This window comes from Balaenoptera musculus, chromosome 1 (genome assembly GCF_009873245.2).
Source record: "Balaenoptera musculus isolate JJ_BM4_2016_0621 chromosome 1, mBalMus1.pri.v3, whole genome shotgun sequence".
NCBI classification, from domain to species: Eukaryota; Metazoa; Chordata; class Mammalia; order Artiodactyla; family Balaenopteridae; genus Balaenoptera; species Balaenoptera musculus.
Window position 1 is genome coordinate 113975211 of NC_045785.1, and position 8373 is coordinate 113983583.

Here is an 8373-nt window from a genome sequence, read left to right on the forward strand (position 1 = left end):
ACTCATCAACTTTTTAATCTAATGGCTACTGATGATCACTGTCTAGATACATTATTTCGTTAGAAGTGCGAAATGGAGACGTTCTAATTTTGTCATTTCTCCTTCATTTATTAGCTGTGAATTGTCTATGAGGAAAAATTTCTCTTTATCCACTATTTTGTTACCCTGACATATAACCCATTTGGGAAGGTAGGATTAATGTTTGATTCTCTTCCATTTGTCTTAGATAGGTGCTATGGAGTGAATGTTTGTGTCCCACCACTCCTCAAAATTCATACGTTAAAACCTTAATCCCGGGGCTTCCCTGGTGGCGCAGTGGTTGAGAATCTGCCTGCCAATGCAGGGGACACAGGTTCGAGCCCTGGTCTGGGAAGATCCCACATGCCACGGAGCAACTGGGCCCGTGAGCCACAATTACTGAGCCTGCGCGTCTGGAGCCTGTGCTCCGCAACAAGAGAGGCCGCGATAGTGAGAGGCCCGCGCACCGCGATGAAGAGTGGTCCCCACTTGCCGCACTAGAGAAAGCCCTCGCACAGAAACGAAGACCCAACACAGCCATAAATAAATAAATAAATAAAATAATTAAAAAAAAAACAAAAAAAAAAAACCTTAATCCCTAATGTGCTGGTATTTGGAGGTGGGGTCTTTGGGAGGTAATGAGGTCACAAGGGTGGAGCCCTCATGATGAGATTAGTGCCCTTATAAGAAGAGACTTGGGAGAGCTTACTTCCTCTCTCTGCTCTCCACCATGTGAGAATACAATGAGAAGACAGTCATCTGAGAACCAGGAAGTGGGCCCTCACCGAACACCAGATCTGCTGGCCTCCAGTACTGTGAGAAATAAATGTTGTTTAAGTCACCCTGACTATGGTAATTTGTTATAGCAGCCTAAAATGACTAAGACAACAGGGTTCCCTAAAAGCAGATGTGAGTCAAGACTTTGAGTGCAAGGAGTTTATCTGGGAGGTCATGCTAAGGAGCACTGGTATAGAAGTGGAGAAGTGAGACAGGAAAGGGGAGGAAGCTAATGAAAGGTTGTGATAGAGCAGGTGGAGCAATTCGGGCTCAATCCTGCTGGGGAATTCTGGAAGGCAGTGTAGAACCTGTCTCAGGAAATCCCACCTGAGGGGCAAAGAAACTAAAGTATTATTGGTCAACTTCCTGTCTGAAAGTTGAGGGCTGCCTCTGGAAGCATTAACCCTCTAACATTCCTGGCTAGCCCTGAGCACAAACATGCTCCCACAGCCAGAAAAAAAACGTTCCCAGGCAGAGTCACAGATGTTCTCCCAGAAGCCTTCCCCTTGCAGAGGTGAATGCAAAGGATAGGGGTCACAACTATGCTAAACCCTTTGCACTGCTCATCCATTTGTGCCTCCATGATAAGATCACTTTGTCCCCTCACCGATTCTTCAAGGTCATGGCTGATCGCAATTTCTAATTCATTAAAAAGAAAGTTTTGGGAATTCCCTGGCCGTCAGTGGTTAGGACTCCGCGCTTTCACTGCCTAGGGCCCGGGTTCAATTCCTGGTCAGGGAACTAAGATCCCACAAGCCCCATGGTGCAGCCAAAAAAAAGAAAAAAGTGTCTTATTACAAGAAGGTTAGTGGGACAAACAGTTGCTGCAGTTGGTTCCAAGGCCGTAATCAATATTCAACATCTCCCTCCTCTACAATTCATTCTGTTGGTCTATGAGTCTTTCACAATGGAAAAACCCTGACCTTCATCCCTGAAGGCCTCAGCCTTTCATTACCATGCCCTTAACAGGCCAACATTGCAGTAACTGCCTGTTCATGATTACCACTGGACATGGGATAATCAAGATCAAACAACTTGGCCAGTATAATTCTTTTCTTTGTTTACTGGTCAGTTGGCATGAGGTGCCCAAAATGACCCGGAAGTTGCTATAGCCTTAGGTTTAGTGATACCCTTACTGTGACACCTGGTAGATGCATCTCCCACTCCAGGAACTATGGCTTCTAATCCTGCAGAGCCTGAATTTATAGGTACAGGAAGCACAAATTCCCGAAGTGGGCCACTGGTGAGAGGGGTATTGCTTCTTTCATATCCTGGTTCCTGTACCCATGATTTTTACCCATGGGATACAGCACCATGGAATGGCCATTGGTTCAAAATATATATATATACTGTGTTTTGAAGGCCAGTACCCCAATCCTAGAGGATGTTTTCCCCAAGCTGGTATTTAGATGTGGTGTAAAGAGGCCATACTAACATACTATCAGGTTGGCAGTTTCAAGGAGATATGGTGCATTGTAGGGCCAATGGATCCTGTGGTCATGTGCCCACTGTCACATTTCCTTCACTATAAAGTTGATCTCCTTGGTTAGAGGTGATACTATATGGGATCTCATAAGGATAAACCATTTCCTTTATGTCCTTGGATATAGATATTAGTGATGGCCAAAGCACTTGGGCAGGAAAGGCAAATCCATATCCAGAATATGCATTAATCCCAGTAAGGAGTTCCTGCTCCCTCCCTCCAAATTGAAGGAGGTACATTGTAATCAACAGGCTTCCCAGTGGCTGGTTGATCTCTTTGAGGGATGGTACCATGTGGAGGCTTTAACATCTGTCTCTGCTGTTGACAGGCCGAACATCCAGCATTGGCAGTAGCTAGATCAGCCTTGGTGAGAGGGAATCCATGCTGGTGAGCCCTTATATAGTCTCCATATTCACTGCCACAACTACTCCATTCATGGGCACATTGTGCAAGCCCTGGCATGGCGGAGGACAAAGGCTGGCTGTTATCCACTGGAGTCCTTCTATTCCCCTAGCTGTTCAATGTCTCCTCTGCAGTGAATGCTCTTAAACAGTACTGCCATCAGACACAATGTCCACTCCTGTAAGTCCATCCATATAGCTCTTCCCTAGACTTCTTATCTCCAACCTTCCAGTTTTGCCCTTTCTGGCCTGACCAACCAACTAAGCCATTTGCCACTGCTCAAGAGTCCATGTATATACTTCCTTCAAGTCATCTCTCTCACTGCAAAGTAGATGACCTGTGTACTGCTTGAAACATCCTCCTGGGAGGATCTTCCCTCACCACTGTCTTTCAGGGCCATCCCTGTGGGGGCTGCAGTGTGGTAACAGCCCATGTTTAGCTCACATCAATATGTCACAGTGGGCTTCCCTGGTGGCGCAGTGGTTAAGAATCTGCCTGCCAATGCAGGGGACACGGGTTCGAGCCCTCATCTGGGAAGATCCCACATGCCGCGGAGCGACTAAGCCCGTGAGCCACAACTACTGAGCCTGCGCGTCTGGAGCCTGTGCTCCGCAACGGGAGAGGCCGCGACGGTGAGAGGCCCGCACACCGCGATGAAGAGTGGCCCCCACTCGCCGCAACTGGAGAAAGCCCTCGCACAGAAACGAAGACCCAACACAGCCAAAAATAAATATAAATAAATAAATAAATTTCTAAAAAAAAAAAAAAAGGTCGCAGTGATTCATCTATGGACCAGGAGTGGGCTTTGTCCTCCTCTGAATCCTAATCACAGACAAGCCCCACAAGGCTACAGGGTGAGCTGAGAGAGAGGCAAGGGTGCAGCAGAGATAGGTAATGTGGGAATCTGGGCCTCCTGCTCATGTAGTTTACTCATGCCTCTGTATGTATTCACACCCAGTCGCAAATGTACCATTGTGGATTGCCACTGTGCTCACCCACGTGTGCTCATGACTTAGCAGGTCTGAAAATTCCCGGATCTTGATAGGAAAGGGAAACAGGGAAGGGAAGGAATCCAATAAATAATTAAGTAAATAATCCAAATAATTGGGCAGGTGATGGCTATGGGCAGCTGGAGCTCAAAGCTGCTGGGAGCTCTGAGAGAAACTTGCCTCAGAGTGTTCCCTCCTGAGAGGCGAGGGGCTGGGGTTCTAGTCTTTCAACTCCCCTTCTGTCACTGATTGAGGGCCGTTTCCGGGGCATTCTGACTTGCCATGCACTGAGGCCAAGTGTGCCTCCACATCAGAAACTAATCCTCAGGAGGTCAGCAGCCTTTGGCTTATCAAGGGACAGGGACACCAACAGGACCTGCTATATACCCCATTCATTTTCAAAATTGTGAGTTGATGTCCTATCAACGTCCAGAGGTGACCATTGATCTTATTTTTTAGTATCATTATGAAATCATGGCCTTTTTATCCATTTGACATGTTTCAATCTCTTCCAGTCATTATTCATCTTAATGCTGATGTTGTTTCATCTTTGGCCAGTGGGAGTCTTCTCAAGTTGGCTACTGGGTCCTTTTGACATGAACCCGACCTAAGTCTCATAACTTCCTTATTCTCAAGTATGACAAATTATCCTGCCCCAGACCTGGAATCTCTCCAAAGAGTTCCATTTAGTGAAAAGTACTATTTAGAGACCTCAATCTGGATACAAGTGGTAGTCACTGTTATTGGTTTGTCATTGCTTCTAAGCCTTTTCAGGAGACAGAAGATAAATATGCAAATCATGAGTTCACGCTGCTACTTCCAATGCAGATTTAAGATTAGCAGTTTTTGCTTAACTTTCCTTTTCTTACACTGAAAATCTTAGTTCCTAACACCATTACTATAATTACTTATTTGCTTTATCACCATAAATAGCCCTTTTCAAAATAATAATGCCAGCAGTAACATATCTCCATGGTTCTTTTTGTTCTTAGAGTTCTATAGTCAAAATGCTGAGTTTTATAATCACTTGAAAGAAAATTCTTCTATGTGGCTTTGCCTCCAACTTCATATATAATTAGGTGCATGAGTTTCATTTTGTTTTAAAATTTTAGGGATTGCATCACTTTTTCTCTGTTTAAATTAATCTAAAATTAATTCCTTCCAGTTTAATTTTTTGTTTTAATTATATTCTTCCAACATCAAAACCATAAAATAAAGTGTTATTACCATTTTACAGGTGAAGAAACTGAGACTCAGAGAGCACCTGCCCCAGCATCACAGAAAAGTGAGCGGTCTTTCCCCATCAGGGGGCGGGAGAAGGGCTGCAGGGAGTCTGCAGATGGGACAGACTTTTTCTCAAGAGGTAGATTTGGATGTACTCAGGGTTGAGCCTTCCGGTTCCTTCAGCTGTTCTTTGTGGAACAGGCTGGTGGTCTTCTCTGAACACATGAGTTTGCAGCCCTCAAAGCGAGGGTCTGTCAGGTCAGGGGGGACAGTTGGCTCCTGCTCATGCAGCAGGGGCTCTCCCACAATGTTGGTCAGTCTGTAGGTCCCCCCACTGTCCCTCCACCACCCTACTCCCCTCCCATCCCCAGCCCATGGTCAGCTGCAGGAGCCCTCAGAGCTACACCCAGCCATTCCTGGGCCCTCCCTCCCCTGGGCTGGGGTCCCAAGCTTCCTGGCCCCTTTCAGAAGCTATCAAAGCCCCTATTCTCCAAACACAGCTGTGCCAGCCTTCAGCACCATGTCCATCCCCCCTCTTCAGCCCCACTCTCACGTCCCCATGGCATAGGATCCAGGTGCCTGTGTGATGTGCATGGCCTCAGAGAGCAATCAAGCTGCTTGGGCCCCCACCCCCAAGTCTGGGAAAGTGGAGGCAGGTGTTCAAGAAGCTGGAAAGACAGGCTCTCCCAGTGGCCACTGTGATTGGGAGTCCAGTGGGGGGGTGGGTTGGGATGCTAGAACTTGGAGGGTTGATTCTGCTTCCTGAACTTGGGTCATGACCTCAGCTTTGTCTTGGATGGAGCATATTGGGGGTGGGCAGTGGGTAGGAGATTGTTCTCATCTGGAGAGACTGGAAATTTCTCCAGGGCCCAGGAGGCTGGGAGACAGCCAGCTGGGTTGCACATGGAAGGGGGAGGAGAGCTAGACCCACCTCCTTCCTTCTCTCTTCTCTCCACCTTCCCCATTTTCTCTCCCCTGAGAGAGACAGCTGTGGGCCCTGGCAAGAACCCGGGCCTGGGAGTCGGGAGACCTGGTTTTTGGTCATGTCAGTTACATGCCATGTGACCCTAGACGGTCACTTCACCACTTGGGTCTCAGTTTCCTCATCCAGAAGATACTTAAGGTTACCTGAGACATTCTCCTCCTGTTACTGGGGCAGGAAGTTCTACTTAAAATCTGACTTTCATTCTTCCTGCTTCCATTGATCCTGTTTGCCTTCAGCCAGTCCCTGAGGATCCCTTTCTGAATCCTAGAGGGGAAGATCTTAGATCTCATCTCTTCTCAAAAAGAGGATAGAAATGGGGAGTGGGGGAGATTGTCACATGGCCATGGGTCAAGATGCAAGTAAAGAAAGTCCCTGATCAGAAATTGGCAGATCAAGTGCAGGTTAGACTTCAGTATGAATTTTCACAGCTGGAAATACTGGAAAGTCTTGAGGAGGTGCTCATTTCCTCCCCTGGGAAATCCTTGGGAAAGGACTCCTCTCTCAAATAATGAGCACTCTATCCCATTCACAGGGGAGTGGCCCACTGACCTCCTGGCCAAGAGATCTGGTGCAGATTAGGGTGTGTGTGTATGACTACTAAAGGAAAAGAATTAGATTTTGTTGCTGTACACCTGAAACTAACACAATATTGTAAATCAACTTTACTTCAATTAAAAAAAAAAGAAAATAAAAAATAATTAGATTTGGCTGAGCCTAAGCCATGGGCCACGTGCCTCCCTTACCCAGCCCAAGTGCAGTACGTGTTACCCAGTGCAGCAGATACTCTTCAGCCTGTTGTACAGAAGAAACCGTTCCAGAGAAACAAAGACCTTCCCAAGGTTTTGCCACTGCAAATGGCAGGACAGGAGTTTGACCTCAGTGCGCATGACTCCAGAGTCCTGTTCTCATCAAGATCTTCACAGCAGCAGTTCACTGTTCTCTCACCAGGTCTGGTTTCCCACCAGGGGTCTGCCTCTTGGAACAGACTGTCTGGTACCAGCCCTTGTCCAGACGCAGGTGCTGCTGGAGGATGGATTCCTCCAGGGCACCAAAATGTGTGCCCACATTTCTAGTCACACGGGTAGGTGGTGAGGAAAGTCACTTTCTCTGTCTTTTCTGGTCACAGCCAGGTTTCCCTGAGGCAAGAATTGTGGTTACGTGTGAGCCACCGCTGGGATTGAATTTCAGCCACTCAGTTGCATGGCTCTGCCTGGCTGGGCTCAAGCCCCATCGAGCCCATGTAGAGACAAGCCTAAGAGGGGGTTAGGCTGGATGCAGGTGCCGATGCTGAGACTGTCTCTCAGCTCGGGGATGCAAGGTCTGAGGAAAGCAAAGGGAGGTCCTAGGTCTGCCCAGGCGTTGCCTAGATCTGTCCCCAGAGGCATTCTCAGATCCCTCACCCCCACTAAGGAACGTGGGACAGCATTCCCAAGGCCTAAAATAGTGCCTGATCCATAGCAGACATTCAGTTAGTATTTGTTTAATGAAATGAATAAACTGAGGTCTCTTTCTCCCCAGACTCCTCAGACATCTTGTTCTGTCCCCTTCAGTCTTGCATCCCTGCCTGGGGCATGTCTCTTACTGAGGGACTTTACCACCCACGTCCCCCAGGTCTTCTTGTCCCATCTCTCCAATAGATGGGTCTGTGTGGAGGGGCCAGAATTCTACCTTTAGGTCCTCAAGGATTTGGGGAGGAGGGTTTTTGTTTGGGGGGGGAGGGTTGGTTTGTTTTGTGTGTGTGTGTGTGTGTGTGAGCTTCTCGAGTCCTTCGGAACCAAGTTCACAGCACTGTGAGTGGAAGCCCAGGCAGTGGAAGCCTAGGCAGTGGTGAGTGGGGCAGTTGGGGCATCCACTAGAGGGCAGTCCAGAAGTTCCATACAAGACGGACTTGGGTGAGTCTAGATGGATGGACATGGACCTGCCTTGAGGCTGCATTTGCATTGCAGGCACCCCACTTTACTTGGTATACTTCGGAGGTGCTGTTGGAGATTGTGTATATCAAAGCCCCTGACAAGCTATCCTTGATGCCATCACTGGTATCCAGGGGAGAGAATCCAGGAGTCTGGCTGTCCTGCCCACAGTCTGTGCCATGGCCTTTGCCTGGAATCCCAGGAGGGAGGAGGGAGAGGGAAAGAGAGCCTGGGAAAGAAGAGGCAAGCAGAGGCCCTGGAACTGTGGAGGGGGGTGTCATTGGTATTCTGGGCTCTGAGGAGTCCCCAGCGGCTGGGCAGCACTCAAGGCCCACCCCCTGGCACCAGGCTGTGCATTCATCAGTGACAGCTCTGGCCAGTGGGCCCTCTGGGCTCCCAGCAACGCCTGCATTTTGCACATTGGTTTGCATGACCAGTAATGACCGTTCACAGTGCCACATTCCCCCCTCCATGTCTAGAGAGTTCCTTGCTTTGCTTAACCCATGAATCTGCTGCCTAACCTCCATCCCTCCAGCTGCAAAGTCAGCTCCTCCTCTGTGCAGGGAGTGGGAGCACCACAGAAGA